This window comes from Gossypium hirsutum, chromosome A03, assembly GCF_007990345.1.
Source record: "Gossypium hirsutum isolate 1008001.06 chromosome A03, Gossypium_hirsutum_v2.1, whole genome shotgun sequence".
Taxonomy (NCBI): Eukaryota; Viridiplantae; Streptophyta; class Magnoliopsida; order Malvales; family Malvaceae; genus Gossypium; species Gossypium hirsutum.
The window spans coordinates 110,886,989-110,905,182 of record NC_053426.1 but is presented as its reverse complement, the minus strand read 5'-3'; the positions used below and the strand labels follow the sequence as shown (position 1 = coordinate 110,905,182).

Sequence of the window (18,194 nt, the reverse complement as noted above, 5' to 3'; positions counted from 1 at the left end):
CGATGCATTCAACAATGGGTATTTATAAAGAGGAAAAAGTAGAGCACGATTTGAGGACCTTATTTAGGAGGAATTGGATTAGTAAATTAATTTATTTGCCTTATATTAAAAGAGTAAATTGGTTATTCTATTAAAATTTCATTCATTTTAATAATTAAAATTTGGTCAATATATGTCAAAATGAAGTACACATGGCACACCACATATAATTATCTCATTATTCTGTCACCAACACTAGTTTTTAACAATAGAAATTGATGAAATCTTTACTAGCAAGACCCAATTTGTTCTATACATGGACTAATTTATCTATTTTTTAATAAAGGGGTAAAAAATAATTTGACTCCCAATACAAGAGCCTCCATGATATTTTTACCAAAAATGGATACATAGTTGGAAGAAATGGGAGTGAATTATTTTTCAAAGTATTTGAATTCTAAAATTATTATTGTTGGGAAGGTTATATCTAATATCAATCTGGACATGAATACATTAATCTCAAACCATGAGACGGATAAAGACAATTCTCAAACTGTGAAATGGAGGTAAAAGTACTATGGAAGCTATTGTATTAAGTGTCAGGTTATATTTTACCCATTTACTCAAAATGAGCAAATTAGTCACTAGATGATAGATCGAAGAGTAAATTGGTCATTTTTGTTAAAATTTCATCAATTTTTATGGTTAGAAACTGGTGTGGTGCTTCATTCTGAAGTACAATACTGGTTTCTAACCATAAAAATAGATAAAAATTTAACAAAAAGAACAATTTATTCTTTGATTCAATATACAAAAACTCATTTATTTATTTTTTAAGTAATAAAATTGATGATGCTGTAATTTTAAGAATAAAAAACTTGTGGTTAATTGGTTCACCTCAGCCACATAGAAGCATCAAATGTCCTTCTCATTAAGGGAGTTGAAAAACACCTTGGAAGGGGTAAATTAGTTGAATATGCTCTTTCCTCTTTCTGATGTAACTAATGTTTTAAAAACCCAACTTGTGATGGAATCATTTAGATAAAAAATAATTTAGTTACCTTTTGATTGGTTTAATCCACAATTTAATAATAATTAAATAATTAATTAGAAATTTAAAAACTTATAAATTAGTTTAGCCGCCCTAGTTTTATCCTGGCTTTTGATTTAGATGTTAAATCAATAATAATAATAATAATAATAATAATAATAATAATAATATCGATTCATTCTTAATTTGATTTTAACTACATTGGATGTGATAGGTACTAATAATTTTTTAAAATATTTTACGAATTCTAATTATATGATTAATTGTAATTTAGAAACTAAAAATTTGATTCGATTAATTTAAATTTAAATTTAATCTGAACATAAAAAATTAGTAGCTTGAACTTGAAAATCATCATAATTTGAAATACTCCAAACTGAAACGATTCGAACAAAACACAAATATTTTAAACTTAAAATGAGTTTAATTTAAAATTAAACCATTCAAAATTAACTTAAACCCAAAATTATCCCAAACAAAAATTAAATTTGAAATTGAATTAATTGTATCCATATTCAACCCAAGGAGTTGGAGTCAGTCACCACCTGCTTTACTAGGGATATAATTGAAGGAAGCTTTTTCTAAATTGCCATTTTAGCGGTGTTTTTAGTGACGTTTGGACAAAAAAGGCCGCAAAAGTTATACATTAGTGGTACTAGCAGAAAAACACCACAATAAATCAAGCAATAGTGGTTTTTATGAGAAAAACGCCGCAAAAGGTGAGTAATAGTAGCCTTTTTGGTCTAAACTCCACAAAAAGTTGAGCAATAGTGACGTTTTGTGTCCAAACGTCGCGAATATGTATTATTTTTTTTGTGAAACAACACCATTTTGTTAGCCCCGAAATGCCTTGGTCTTTTTCCCAAAATCAATTCCCCCTCCCCAAAATCCCAAAATCAAACTTAATCAAATAATTTTGAATGCCTCGATTTTTATAATTGAATCTTATAAAATTTAATCCAACTTGAATTTGAATTTTTACAATCTCAAGTGAATCATATTTAATTAAAATATTTTACGAATTCTAATTATATGATTGATTGTAATTTAAATTTGAAAATTTGATTCGATTAATTTAAATCTAAATTTAATCTGAACATAAAAAATTAGTAGCTTGAACTTGAAAATCATCATAATTTGAAATACTTGGAACTGAAATGATTGGAACAAATAAATTAAATTAACTTTTAAATTAAAATAAAATCATTCAACATTAACTTAAACCTGAAATTTATCCTAAACAAAAATTAAATTTCGAATTTAAATTAATTGTATACATATTCAAACCAAGGAGTTGGAGTTGGTCACCACCTGCTTTACTAGGGATATAATTGAAGGAAGCTTTTTCTAAATTGCATTGTCAAATCAATAATGTCAACTTAAATGACTGTGTGTGAATATTTCACCGACAGTTCTCTACACAATAGTTTTCCTTTCTTCTTTTAAGCGATAATAAACAGGTATTCATGTAATTTAAAAATAGTAAAATATAATTTCCGTGGGATCAAATTTCTTTTGAGATAAGTTTTTAAAGTACTATTTGTGGAGTTTTTGTTTAGACTCTTAAACGAATATATTGTGTCCGAAGTGTCTATACTTAATTATCCTAAATTTTTATCTTCCGTATTTTGAGGAGAGCTCAAAGAAGTTCACATTGAGGGAACACCTAACTACTAAGGAAATGTTTAGCATTTGATTTTTGTGAGATTCGAACCCATACTCTTACATGACATTAGTTAGTTCGACCAACTTTTGGCGAACAACACTTAAAAGTTACCTCACAAAAGAGAGTCAACATACTCAATAATAATATTTATAGTATATTATCATACTTTTTTTTTATCTAAAATCATTAAATCATATTAGCATTAATACGATACACAACTATTTTATGGTATTTTCTATGTTTGTTTTATGATTTATATTTAAAGTTTGTGGTTGTCCCTTCAACAATTTTATCTCTAAAGTTTGAATATAAATTCTCCCTTAAAAGTACAGTGTGCCTTACTATTGCACTCAACATTTATTTATTGATACATAATTTCAAACTAATAATCATCATTACAATCCACATATTATGCAATTTATGTCCATTTTAAAAAGAATAAAAAGAAAAATTAATACAATATGTTACATGTGTTGCATCTTAATTTAAAGGACTAAGCCGATTGAGTTTTAGTTCGAATGGCATGACATTGTTGTCAATATAAGAGGACGTATGATCGAACGTAATAAAACGTATTATCATTTTATTTATAAGTTACAGAGGGATTATAAATACTTTTAGGTATTGTGTAAAAAAGAACAAGATATTATTAAAAAAGATTAAATGAAATAAGCATGTTTTCAACGTGATAGAAACTGATATTAAATTACATTTAACATTCTTAACTGAATAGAAAAATTGGACTGAAAAATTTTCAGCCAATGAAATTACGGCACGTGTCATTTGAGTTGCAAAGTTATCCTTTAAAATAGTTGAAATTATCATTGTAGCTATCCGCCGTCGTTTTTCGGGTGGGTTGGATTTGAAGTAACAGACTTAATCGCTTAAATCCCTGTTGGGCTTCTAATAAAAGTAAAACACTTTAGGGTCTAATCTTTTACACTTTCACTTACGGACTCTTGTTACTATATACGTTTATATATCAATTACGGATTAAGGATTAAGGGTTAACTTGATTGGCATCGGTGTTATTAATAGTGGGAGAAGACATGAGATCAAGTAGATATAATAAGAATCTATAATGAGATTAATGTTAAAAAAATTATATATCTATTATGAATTACACCATGGATCCCTAATATTCTTAAAAGTAAATATAAATATTATTAACAATTAATCAAATTCGTTAATATATATAATTCGATAGTTCACTAATAATGTACATAATTTTAATAAAATGTTAAAAAAATTAAATTTTAAATTTGATATATGAAATTTAAGATTAATTTCCTATTGTTTTAATCTTTGTATTTTTCGAATTTGTCAATTTCAGTTTCTATATTTTTTAAAATTTGAAATTTTAGTCTTGACCCAAAAATCTATTTGGTTGAATTCAATTATTAGTCATGTTACTTATGTTCTATGTGTATGATAGTAGATTTGTCCCATATTCTCCAATTAGATCATTTTAAATCTTTATACTTGTTATATAATTATAATAAAACAAAAATAACCCGGGTCTGACCCGATATAATAAAAGGAAACCCTAAACTCCAAAGTGAGAGAAATTCCTTCTGGAGCTTCCATTTTTTCTCAAGAGCGAGGGATACCATTTTCTCTCATTTTGGGACCTCCATCTTTACTTTTCTTGATTCTTTGTATTAGTTAGATTTTTAGTGAGTAATATGTGAAAATAACAAGCTAACATAGCATTGCACATATAATAATATGTTTGGTGCATCTAATTTGGAAATAGCATAACTTAAATGAATATAATTGATATTATGTGATGAGGATTGAAATTTTAAAATTTGAAAAATATCAAGATTAAAAATGATCAGATTAAAACATAATGATTAAATTCATAACTTTCGCAAACTACAAAGATTAATAACAAAATTTAACAAAAAAAATTGAAGAAGGGTGAGACATATAATTGCTTCAAATCAAGATATAATTGATCATATTATTCTCACATACACCATTTGAGTTGAGTGGTAAGTTACTTGCATAACATCGAAAGAGTTCTTCTTTCATCCGATTTGATTCGACTCGAAATTTATTCAAAAATTCAACCAAAAAAAGAAACCTATAGTATTGGATATCAAAAATATGAAATGAACAAAAAGTAAACGAAGAGGATGATGGAGACTTTATAACTTTGTTCAACAAGCTAATGGGGTATATCCTGACTCGGTGCTTCACCAGCTCTGTGTCCTGGACCACTCGTACTGGGTCCAGAATTATCCTTTATCCCTAGAAATGACGAACCCTTCTCGATTTCTTCCACCGAGCTCGCTAACTCCAGTCTCCTCGGTGACCGAACACTTTCAGTTTCGGGGATGAAGAAAATGGTGAGTACTAGCGAAATAAAAGCAATGGCATTCACCAAACGTGGTTGCCTCGCCATTGTTGAATGTGAATGCATATGTATTTGGCTACTGATTTTGCATGTATATATAGGAAAATTTTCTCATTCATCATTTTCGGAGTTTTTTAAATTAAATTTATACAGTAAAACAAATGAAAACACCCGTAATTATAAAAAAAAATTCCCATAAATATTAAGTTTAATTTATAGTACTTGCATGAGAGTTGTGAATTTGCTTAGTCCAAAGTAGCATCATGTGAAAATTTCTTTATTTTCAACTCAAGGACTTCCAAGTTGCCAGAATTTTGGGATCAGTTTGAGGAAACCCAAAAAATGTGTGCATTGAAAGGAGAAAAATTATTTAATCACACTTTTATTTTTCATTTAATAACATTTTCCTGTTTGGTAATTTCGAGTAAACACACTGATAATAAATCAAAAGTATTTCTAACTTTTTGTCGTTATGTATTAGCAGACGTATATTAATAGGCGTTTTTTTTAAAGCAAGCAATTTTGTATGAGTTAGAATCAAATTAAAAATTTTAAGGTCAAAGGCATAAATTTTATATTTAAAAAATCTAAATTAAATTATAATTTTTGAAAGGCATTTAAAATTTTAATTTAATCATTTGAATTAAGATGTCCTAAAGCGGTTAAATTAGTCAAATATGTTGAAAATTTATGTTAATTGGTCATATAGGCTAAATTTTTGAAAATTTAGCAAAAATAGGCCTTTTTTTTCTATAAGAGAGTGAAAGCGCGTCCAGCTAGACGAGCTTTTTGCTGACATGTCAGGGAAAACGCGCTCAGCCGGACGCGTTTTTTATAGAATTTTCAGAAAACGCTTCTAGCTGAGCACGCTTTCTTAACATGTCAGCAGAAAATTTGCTCAGCTAGATGAGCTTTCACACACACTCTCTAAAAATGACCTATTTTTCTAAATTCTAAAAAAAAGGACATATTTAACCAATTAACAAAATTTTTTGACATATATGACTAATTTAATTGCCTAAAGCGGCCATCTATTCCATAGATTCGCCCCTAAAGAAAAAAAAAACTAAATTATTTCCATGTATGAATGGTAAAATAGGAGAAAAAAATAAATGTAATATACATGTAATATTCCTCACATGAGTAAATTTATATTTTAAATGTGACATAAGATTATCAATTAAACTTTAATTTTTAAATAAAAAATACTAAAATTTTAAAATTAAAAGTTAAGAACTTAAATTTCAAGTGAAAAATAGTGGTAGGGCAAAACTAGGGGCTGGCAAGGGCCCTAACCTCTCAAAAATAAAAAATTTTCATTTAGGTCCTTTAAAATTTTTTAAAAATTTAAATTAATAAAAGTAAAATTGCACTTTGACCCCCTTAAATATAAAAAAATTGATTTAATCCTTTAAAAATTATAAAGTTAAAATGGTGAAATTACAATTTTTGCTATTATAAAAATTATTATTTAATTTCGGCCCCCTAAAAAAATTTCTAGTTTCGTCCCTAAGTAGGGTGACTATAAGGTGGCTAGGAAGGGCGATGGCCCCGCCAAAAACGAAAAAAAAGTTACAATTTAGTCCCTTCATAAATGATAAGTTAATACATAGTAATGTTGTACTTTACTGTGTAAATGAAAAAAAATCTGTTTAGTTCTCTTATGTTACAAGCCCAATTTGCCCAGCCTATTTTATAACCCCTAAACCCAATTACAAACAAACCCTAGCCCAAACTAACAATCAAAAAAAGAAAAGAAAAGAGAAAAAAAAACCCTAGCCGCACTTTTCCCATTCACCATTGACGTCTGCCACCACCTACTCAGCACCGCCCCAACTGCTCTTGCAAGAGGAACACGCAAACAACAGGAAAATAATATTAAAAATACATGTAAAGGCTTTATAAAAGCCGAAGAGATCAGATTGTTGGGGGTTGGATTTTCTTTTTCGAAATACAAAAAAATATCATCAAAAGGCTTCAAATACTAACTCAAAATCGTAGCAAAAAATATCAAAGACAGAATCAAAGGTCTATTTATTTTCTTTTTATTTTTTTCTTTCTTTTTTGAACCTATTTGGCATATCAATCTCTGTTTTATTAAAAAAAGTATATATATCTAGATATAAATATAGCAAAAAAATTTTAAAAAAATTACCTTTTGGCAGTTTCCGGCCATCGTCTATGGTGGTTGGCGCGATGGTCTACAGCGGAGATGCGGTGCCACTTTGGTTGGAACCTGGACTCAGTCCAGAGAGAAAGAGAGCAATTTCAGATTTTTTTTTAAAGAAATAAAGGGGAAAGTGATTTTTTTTAAAAAAAAAACTAACTTATATAGGCCACCAAAATAACGTCGTTTAGGGACTGGCCTTAAACACCCAAAACGACGTCGTTTTGAGCATACCCGATCCGTCCGACCCGGAAGCTGCCTCAGGATCTGCGTGTTTTTTGCTTAATGGTCTATTTTTGCATTTAGCCATTCTGCTTTTTTTATGTTTTGCAATCAAGTTTCTATTTATTTTAATTTGGCCCTGAAATTTGTTATGCTCTGCAATTTGGTCCCCCGTGCTGCGCTGCGTTTTGAGGGGAAGGAATAATTTCTGTTTCGGTCCTTCCAGATTATGCGCGTGTTGCATTTTGATCATTTTCCCTTTATTTCTTTTAAATTTGCCCCAAAACTCTGTTTTTAGTTCAATTTTAGTCCTTTCTTATATATTTTCGTTTCTTTATTTAATATTATTATTATTATTTCTAATATTATTAATCTAATCACTATTATTATTATTACATATTAGTGTATATTTTTTTATTATATATGTATATGTATATATATTTATACATAGTATTATTTTTTAATTACTTTATTTTAATATTTTTATTATATTACATTTGCTTTTTGTATTTCAATATTATTACTATTATTATTATTATTAGTGTATATTTTTATTATATACGTATATATATATATATTTATATATAGTACTATTTTTAATTACTTTATTTTAACATTATTATTATATTATATTTGTTTTTTTTGTATTTCATTATTATTGCTAGTATTATTATCATTATCATCATTATTAACATATATATACATGTGTATCTTTCATGTACATATTAGTATTTTCTACTATTATTACAAATATATTATTTCTTTTATTATATTATTAGAACATTATTTTTTACTATCATTTTCTTTATCGTGAATATTATTGTTATTTTTATTCTAATATTGTATTTTAATATTTTTCATTAATTGTATCATCGTTTGCATCACTTACAAATTCCTATTGCAAATGACATTATTTTTTATGTTTTTAATTAATTTCAATAAATAAGGCAACGTACCGATTTCAACACTAAGTCGCTGATTTCATCGCTATGTTGGGTGAATATCATTGGCTCGTGTTAAAAACGAGATGTCCTTTTCAAAAAAAAAATTCAAATTCTCGTATTTCAATCGGATCGCATTGGATATTAAATTAAACTCGTATTTTTGAGAATTAAGACAACGCGTGTTTAACAAGATACTAATTTTGGGCGTCGCGAGGGTGCTAATACCTTCCTCGAGCGTAACCGAATCCTGAACTCTATTTTTCTCTGGATTTTCGCGTAGACCCAAATTCAGCCTTCATTTTTATTCAAAAATAGTTTTTTTTAAAAAAAAGGATTTATTAAGTGTCCGATCATACCTAGAAAAAAGATCGGTGGCAACTTCTTTTCTCTTTAAAACTGAAATTCCTTTTTCAAATTTTCAAATAATCGCCCCAACTAGTGACCAAAGCGAAATCTTCACGTCGCTACATCTTAAAACTTATGAAATCATAAATTAATACATGACAAAATTATAATTTTACCTTTCAAAAATTTACAATTCAATTTCAACCCTTAAAAGAAATTTTGGGTTCACTCCTAATAAAGAGTACAAAGGCTAATAGTAGAATTAGACCAAAAGAGGCTATGTGACTTAATTTATGCTTCTTCATATTGAATGAATGATAGATATTGAACCCAAGTTTTAACTCGTTAATAGAATATCCATTTTCTTTAAGAATAATCTGAATTCGAACCAAATTCATTTTCAGTGAGGTTCTCAGTTTCTGTCATTGAGATGATTAACATTCTTTAACGTTTATTCAAAATAAATTATGAAGAGAAATGCATGATTATGTATAAACCAAATGAAACTATATATATTTAAATAAAATTTTGAATTCAACAAATTTATGAATTTAATAAAAAATTAATATTTTTAAAATTTGTGTTAAATTGAACCTTATGTGATAGTCTAATGGTCAAGGATGCTCACCATCCCAAATGTGGCTTAAGTTTGAGTTGCGTTAAGTTATTTGTAATTTATCGAAATTCGTGTTAAACCAAATTAGTGTCTTAAATCATGAATATTGTGACTAATCAACGGGAGGAATATCCTTCAATCTCACGTTATTTAAAATATAATTTTTTAAATTATTTTCTTAAATTTTATGGTATAAATATATGAGCCCCAAACACGTGCAATAACATTACTAATATCTCGGACTTGATGACACAAACTTAGAAGTCCAAAATTTGTGATTAATTTAAGGCTGCATTTACAAAACATTGTAGATAGATTATTGAAAATTAACAAATGAAAAAAAATAACAAATATATATTCATTATCGATTGGGTCGGTTGACATTAGTTTTATTGTCAATGCAGGAGGTCGTGGGTTTGAGTGCATTGAAGCATATTATCCTCCTATCTTAAGGGTTGGAGAAGGGTTATGAGTAGTTCTAGGCATTGTATGAAAAAAAAGAAGATAATTTATAAGGTTATTAGTTCAAAACCGGGTAAGTTTTTAGAAACTTATAAAAATACGAGAAAACAAAATCATTCTTGTAATATTGGTTTATATCTCAAAAAAGCCTTTAAAAAAATGCAAAAAACTCAACTAAGTTATTGTATTAAATTTGCATCCAATTAAACTTTTGTTGTTAACTAAAATAATTAATTAATCTCCTCCATTAACAGTTTTCGTTATTGATCACATTGACCGTTAAAATAAATTGACAGACCAATCAAACGGTGACACGTGAATTTTTTATTTAATATAATATATTTCCCATAAAAATAATTAAAAATTTTAAAAATCAGAAAATTATAAATATTAAAAAAAATAAAAAAAAAATTAAGACTGACATCAACTTATAAAAACTTATAAATATTATAAAAATATAATAAATTATAATTTTTAAAAAAATTAATAAAACATATTTAAAATATTATAAAAATGTATTAGAAATCTTAAAAAATATAAAAAAATATTAAAATTCATATAAGCTTACAACAAATATATAAAAAGTTATAAAAACTTGAACTGGACCGAGTAAGTCGATTAGGCCAGTTAGATCGAAACAATAAGGATACTGGTCCAAAAAACAGTAGATCAGTTGACTTAGGAATTGAATGATTGAATCGATTTTTTCGATATTTGAGGCAACATTGAGGGTAAGTCATTCTCTTATAATTTTTATATTTTTTAAGTCATGAGAGCTTGTAACCCCTAAAGTTTTAGGTCATGAGAGCTTGTAACCCCTAAAGTTTCAACTTGTCTGTTGCTTGTGTCAAATAAGTTCATACGAAACTTATACTTTATTTCCTACAATGTTGAATTGGAGGATTGCTTCCTCTTTTTTTTTTTTGACAGTTTCTCCTAACAATGTTGCTTCTAAGATTCAAATTTACGTTCTTCCATTTAAAATATAATGTGACTTACCATTGCATCGAATAAGTTATGGGATATTTAGCAAGTTACTTATTTAATATATAAAATTATTTAAAGATTGTTGTCGTTTTTCATTGGTGGCCAGCAGATTCGTTAAGAATTATATTGTAGTTGTCTTAAGATACTTTTTGCCACTATTGTTTTGTCTTTTACTAATTTTGGTTCTTTTTGCAGCACGGGTTCGATTTCCTACACTTCAAACTTATTTAATATCAAGTGTATATGATATTATTATATGATTTGGTACCTTTGGATTGTTTTCTTAATTTTGGAATATCTGTGAGTTAAGTCCTTTTGGCTTTGCATACATTTATAATTTAGTCCCTATTTTAATTTAATTTGTTTATTGAAATTAGTTTTTTTTTCTTGATATGAAATAAAAAATGATTGCAAAAAAAAAATTGTTTTTAGAAAACCTTTAAACATACATACAAAAATTAGTTAACTTGTTAGAGTTGTAACCCAAATTTTTATTAAAATAAAATACAAGTGGTAATATAAGAGATCTACGAGAGCGAAGGCTATGGGCCGGAGACCTCCGTGGTACAGGTTGCACAAGAAGAATCCATATAAAAATTTACTTCTTCTGTTTGATATTGATTTGAATAAGGTATTTTAACCTAATTACATTACTTCTATTAGCGATTGAATAGAATAAGGTTTTCTAAATCTATAAATAGACGCAGTCTATTTTTCTCTCTTTTCTTGTCATTGTCAACATTCTATTTTTTTCAAAACTAAGTTTTTTCTATAAGTAAAAATTCATTTAAAACTTTATTTTTAAAATTAAAAAAACCTAACATATCTATTATTTCTAAAATTATTTCTAAAATAAAAAAAATTAAAATTTTATTACTAAAAGTAAAAGTATTAGTTATGTTTTATTTCTAAAATTAAAACTTTATTTCTAAACCTACATTTATGCGTTAAGATTTTGAATCTTATATATATATAAATTTTATCTTTCAAATTTTTTTCATAATTAAAGCATAAATTATATTTATAATATTAAAAATTTATTATATTATATTTAAAAAATTTAATATATTTTTTAAGTATATTCTTCTTTTTTTGTAATTAGGGGTGACATCTAGAAAATTTTGTTGGAAGGATCAAAATTAAATTATAATTTTTATAAAAATATAATTTTATAATTTTAATAATCTATATTTTTATAATTTCTATTTCATTTTACTTTTATCAAATTAAAATTTAACAATTTTTGAAGGGTCTAATGTGGGTCTGGAATGTAATTACCCTGGTATATTCAGTTGCTTTAAGTTCCAAGTCCAACCACTAGTTATCTTCGAGCCTTATCTCTCTCCCTCTCTCTCGCTCTCCTTCAGTTCATCACCGTACCGCACATAGATCTATAATATCTATCAATGGAGTTGAATGAGGGCCGAGAAGAAATCCACGTACTCATGGTGACATTAACAGCCCAGGGTCACCTTAACCCCATGCTTAGACTTGCCAAACGCCTGGTTGATGAAGGCCTTCACGTCACCCTCGCCACCACTCAATTCGGTTGCCACCGTATACTCAAAGTCGTCACGACAACCACCACCACCACCGACGCCACCAACTTCATCTCCGGGATACGACTTCTCTTGTAGAATAATAAAAGAAAACTTCTCAAGTTTATTGGATGCTAACGTATTGTTATATACAAGCAAGGAAAGAAAGTACCAGAAAGTAACAGAAAAATAACTACTAACTGACTAACAAGAAATTAATTTAAAACTATATGACTAATAGCCCCCCTCAAGCTGGAGAGTGAATGGGAATCAGTCCCAGCTTGGACAAAAGAAGCTGGAAGGGAACAGCAGCTAGAGCTTTGGTGAAGATGTCAGCAAGCTGGTCTTTGGAAGAACAAGGAAGTAATTTGACAACACCGGACAACACTTTTTCACGAACAAGATGACAGTCGATCTCAATATGTTTAGTACGTTCATGAAACGTAGGGTTTGCAGCAATTTGGAGAGCAGAATTGTTGTCGCAAAACAAAGCAGTAGGCCCAGAAATGGACAGATGCAAATCAGACAGAAGAAATCGAAGCCACTGAATTTCACAAACAGTAGATGCAAGAGCCCTATATTCTGCTTCTGTGGAAGAGCGAGACACGGTGCTTTGCTTCTTGGCTTTCCAACTAACAAGGGAATCTCCATAAAATAGGCAGTAACCAGTCACAGAACGACGTGTGAGAGGACAACCAGCCCAATCAGAGTCACTAAATGCCTTCAGTGTAGGCGAAGAAGAAGCATAAAAGAAAATACCAAAGTCAATGCATCCTTTCAGGTAGCGAAGAATGCGATGGGCAGCTTGAAGGTGAGTGACTGTAGGTCGGTCCAAGAATTGACTTAACTGTTGAACAGCAAAAGCAAGATCAGGTCTAGTAGAAACCAAATACAATAGGCGTCCAATAAGTTTTCTGAAAATAGTGTTATCAGGAAGCAATTCGTCAGAAGCATTGCGAGGGATTTTAGTAACCATAGGAGTTGGAACAGGCCTGCAATCTGAGAAACCAAAATCAGCCAATAGATCGAGAGCATATTTTTGCTGGCAAAGATGAATACCAGCAGAACTACGAGCAACTTCAAGGCCAAGAAAATACTTGAGATCCCCAAGTCTTTGATGCTAAAGGCAGAATGCAAGAAGGCTTTTACCCGTGTGATTTCTTCCAAAGAATTACCAGCTAGAATAACATCATCAACATAAACCAATAAGGCAGTGAAAGAAGTGTCATTCTTTTTAACAAACAATGAGAAATCTGAAGTAGATTGAACATAACCAATAGAAGTGAGAGCTGTTGTGAGTTTAGCAAACCATTGGCGACTTGCTTGCTTTAGGCCATATAACGACTTTTGCAATTTACAGACCTTATGTGGAGTAGAGGAAGCAAAACCAGGGGGCAAAACCATATAAACTTCTTCAATCAAATCTCCATGCAAAAACGCATTATTGACATCAAGCTGGTGCAAAAACCAGTTCTTGGAAACAGCAATAGCAAGCAGTAAACGAACAGTAGTAAGCTTGGCGACAGGGGAAAAAGTATCAAAATAATCGACTCCCTCGGTTTGTGTAAATCCCTTGGCAACCAAGCGAGCCTTGTAACGCTCAATAGAACCATCAGCTCGATATTTCACTCGATAGACCCATTTACAGCCAATGGCAGTCTTGCCTGGAGGTAAATCCGTAATGATCCAAGTGTTATTTTGTTCAAGAGCAAAAATTTCAGCTTGCATTGCTTTTTGCCAATGAGGAATTTTACTAGCTTGTAAATATGTAGTTGGTATAGAAGAGGCATTAAGAGCAAGGGTAAAGGGTGTAGAGTATTGACAATGATTGGTAGCAGCATTGCTTAAAAAACAGTGATATTGGTCTAAATATGATGGTGGTTTCCTAAGGCGAGGTGGCCTAGAGGGTTACGAGGGTACGGGAGGTAAAACCTGTGGTTGAAGTGGCAAATCATAAGTAATGGAGGGGTCAAAGGTTAATTGTGGGATGGAGGAGGAAGAAGATGGTTGAGAGGAAAAAGGAAAAACATACTCATGAAAATGAACGTTTCTTGAGACAAAAATGACATGAGTTGACAGATTAAAAAGAATGTAACCTTTGACATGTGGTGGGAATCCAAGAAAAACACACTCACGAGCTCGAGGATCAAATTTGTGGCGATGAGCAGTAAGGGTGATTGCAAAACAAAGACAGCTAAAAACCCGTAGGTGCTGAAAAGATGGTTTAGTTTGGTATAAATGGTCAAAAGGAGTGAGGTTAGCTAAAAGAGGTGTTGGGGTGCGGTTGATAAGAAAAACTGAATGAAGAACAGTATGTCCCCAAAAATGCTTAGGTAAACCAGCATGAAATAATAGAGCTCGTGAGACATTGAGAATATGTTGGTGCTTACGTTCAACAAGACCGTTTTGTTGCGGGGTTTCAACACAAGAGGTTTGATGAATAACGCCTTTGGAAGCATAAAAAGCTGGAATGGCAAACTCACTGCCATTATCAGTTCGAATGACTTTAATTTTGGATGAAAATTGAGTTTCAACAAGGGTAAAAAAATTCTGAATATGGGTACGAACTTCAGATTTTGTTCTTAATAAGATAATCCAAGTAAAGCGACTAAAATCATCAACAATAGTAAGAAAGTAACGATGACCAGTAATAGAAACAATATCGGTTGGGCCCCAAATATCCATATGAACAAGGGCAAATTTTTCATTGGATACAGAAGTGCTTACAAGAAAGGATATTTTCTTTTGTTTTGCCAAATGACAAGCTTTACAAGGTGCATTAGGTGATATGGACAAGGAAGGTATGTAAGGAGAAAGTAGCTTCAATCTGGAGTCAGAAAGATGACCGAGACGAGGATGCCAAAGGGAACATGACGTGTTGGTAGCTGATAAGGCAATTGGTGTGGTAATAGAGAGAGTTTGAGCTGGTGAGTCCAAAATATAGAGACCATGTAGAACTTTAGCTGTACCAATCATCGTCAAAGAGGGAAGGGCCTGTAAAGAGCAATAAGTTTTGTGAAAAGTAAAAGAGCAAGGTAGTGTAGCAGTGAGTTTGGTTACAGATAAAAGATTGAAAGTAAATTGGGGAACATAAAGAACATTAGTAATGTATAGGCTATTACTAAAAATGACTGTATCAGAAATTCGAGCACAAACTTTGGTACCATTTGGAAGATTAATATATACTGGTTTAATGGAATGAAAAGAGGCAAAAAAAGATAAAGAGTGTGTAATGTGATCAGTTGCACCAGTATCAATGATCCAATGGTGGGGTTGAAAAGAAAAGAGGTTACCTGAAGATACAGAAGGCTGTAAAGGTAAAGAAGAGGCGGTATTGGTAACATGAGTAGGGGAGGTAGAAGATGGAAGCAATGTAAGGAGCTGCTGTAACTGATCTTGTGTCAAAGTAACAGGAGAATCAGGTGGCAAAATAGCAACAGACTGTGAAGCGTCCAAAGATGGTGCCTCACCATCAGTAAGTACTGCGTGTGCACGAGAAGTCTGACCACGAGACTTGTAACCAGGTGGATAACCATGCTTCTCATAGCATGTATCAACAGTATGCCTGGATTTGCCACAAAAGGTGCACTGCCGTGAGTCAGAAGCCGATTTCGGCTGAGATTTCCTTGAAGAAGGATGTTGGCGCAATGTGTTACTGACAAACAGTTGGGAAGAGCCAGCAGCAAGTAGGTGACGTTCTTGTTGAATAACCAAAGAAAACGCTTTGTTGATCGTAGGCAACGGATCAATGAGCATGATTTGAGAACGAACAGCAACAAAACGATCATGGAGACCTTTAAGGAATCGAATCACATAATCATTATCATGATACTTTTGAAGAGTAGCAAAAACACCACAAGAGCAAGATGTGGGACAAGAACAAACTGGAATTGGTCTAAAATTCATCAATTCATCCCAGAGGATCTTTAACTCAGTAAAATAATCAGTGACTGAGCGATCTTCTTGTTTGAATGAATTGATTTCTTCTTGAAGATTAGAAATGCGGAAAACATCTCCCTGAGAAAAACGTTCCCGGAGATCGCGCCAAACATCAGAAGCAAAATCAAGCCAAAGAACACTGTTCATGATCGAAGGTGAGATGGAATGGTGCAACCAAGAAAGCACCATAGTATTACATCGTTCCCAATCTGAGTAAAGAGGGTCTGTTCGAAGCGGAACTGTGATGGTGCCATTAACAAACTGGAGCTTGTTCTTGGATAAAAGTGCCATTGTCATAGCTCGAGACCAAGAATGATAATTCGAGCTTGATAGGACGGGAGAAACAAGAACCAAAGCTGGGTTTTCATTTGGATGAAGATAGTATGGACTAGAAGGCAGCATAGTATCATGAAATGCCATTGGAAGAAAAGGGAATCAAGAATGCAGATTATGGAGAAAGCAAAAAATAATGTCTGATACCATGTAGAATAATAAAAGAAAACTTCTCAAGTTTATTGGATGCTAACGTATTGTTATATACAAGCAAGGAAAGAAAGTAACAGAAAGTAACAGAAAAATAACTACTAACTGACTAACAAGAAATTAATTTAAAACTATATGACTAATATCTCTCTTTCCCCGACGGGTTCAACCTAGATTACGATCGCGGTGCCAATTTAGACCATTACATGGACTCCTTAGCCAAAGTCAAACCCTTTAGCCTCTCCAACCTCATTAAACAACATTACCACCACACCAAACTCTCTTGCATCATTAGTAATCCCTTCGTTTCGTGGGCTGTCGATGCAGCTTTGGAGAATGGAATCCCTTGCGCCATGCTTTGGATACAACCATGTTCGCTTTACGCCATTTATTATCGGTTTTACAAGCTAAACCAGTTTCCCACCACATTAATAAGCAATATGATTATTGAGCTACCAGGTTTGCCTTTGTTGCACACCGAGGACTTGCCTTCTTTCCTTCTTCCATCAAATTCTTTCGGAGGTGTATTCAAGCTGTTATCCGATATGTTTGAAACCATAAAGAAATATAAATGGGTATTGGCCAATTCGTTCTTTGAGCTAGAGAAAGAAGCCATTGAGTCAATGACCGAGCTCTGTCCGATACGACCCGTTGGTCCATTGGTACCTCCTTCACTACTCGACCAACACCAAAGTCTTGACGTTGGTATCGAGATGAAAAAACCAGACGAAACCTCCTTAGATTGGCTAAACAAGCAACGACCCCATTCAGTTATATATGTATCATTTGGTAGCTTAGCCGTCTTGTCGGCCAAAACAATGGAAGCCATAGCAACAGCTTTGAAGAACACCAAGCATCCATTTTTATGGGTGGTGAAGACTGCAGGCTAGTTGCCGCTAGGGTTCGAAGAAGAAACCAAAACTCAAGGACTCATCATCCCATGGAATCTACAAACAAAAGTTTTAGCCCACCCATCGATCGCTTGTTTTATAACACACTGTGGATGGAATTCCATGTTGGAAGCATTAGTAGCTGGTGTACCAATGATAGCATATCCACAATGGTCTGATCAGCCAACAAACGCCAAGCTTGTTGTCGACGTTTTCAAGGTTGGTCTAAAATTGAAGCCTGGTCCCAATGGAGTTATTAGCAATGAAGACATAGAGGAATGTATAAACCAAATGCTTAATGGGCCGGAGTTTGAAGGGTTCAAGAAAAATGCTGCAGTGTTGAAGCAGGCCGCCCGTGAAGCAGTCACTAGCGGGGGATCCTCAGAGCGGAATATTCGGCTGTTTGTGAATGAGATTGCTCGGAGATCTTGATCTCTTTAGTTTATGTTGCAAAATTTTATTGTGCTAAATTGTAAGTAAATTGGACCATGCAGGTACATGGGTTGGTTCAGTGATAAAATTTGTGAAATTTTAAATGGTTTT

General features: G+C 31.6%; 1 pseudogene; it reads left to right on the top strand.

Annotated features, from left to right (window-relative positions):
- The first annotated feature begins 12,135 nt into the window (after positions 1-12,135).
- On the top strand, positions 12,136-18,194 carry LOC107935006 (UDP-glycosyltransferase 84B1-like; annotated as a pseudogene).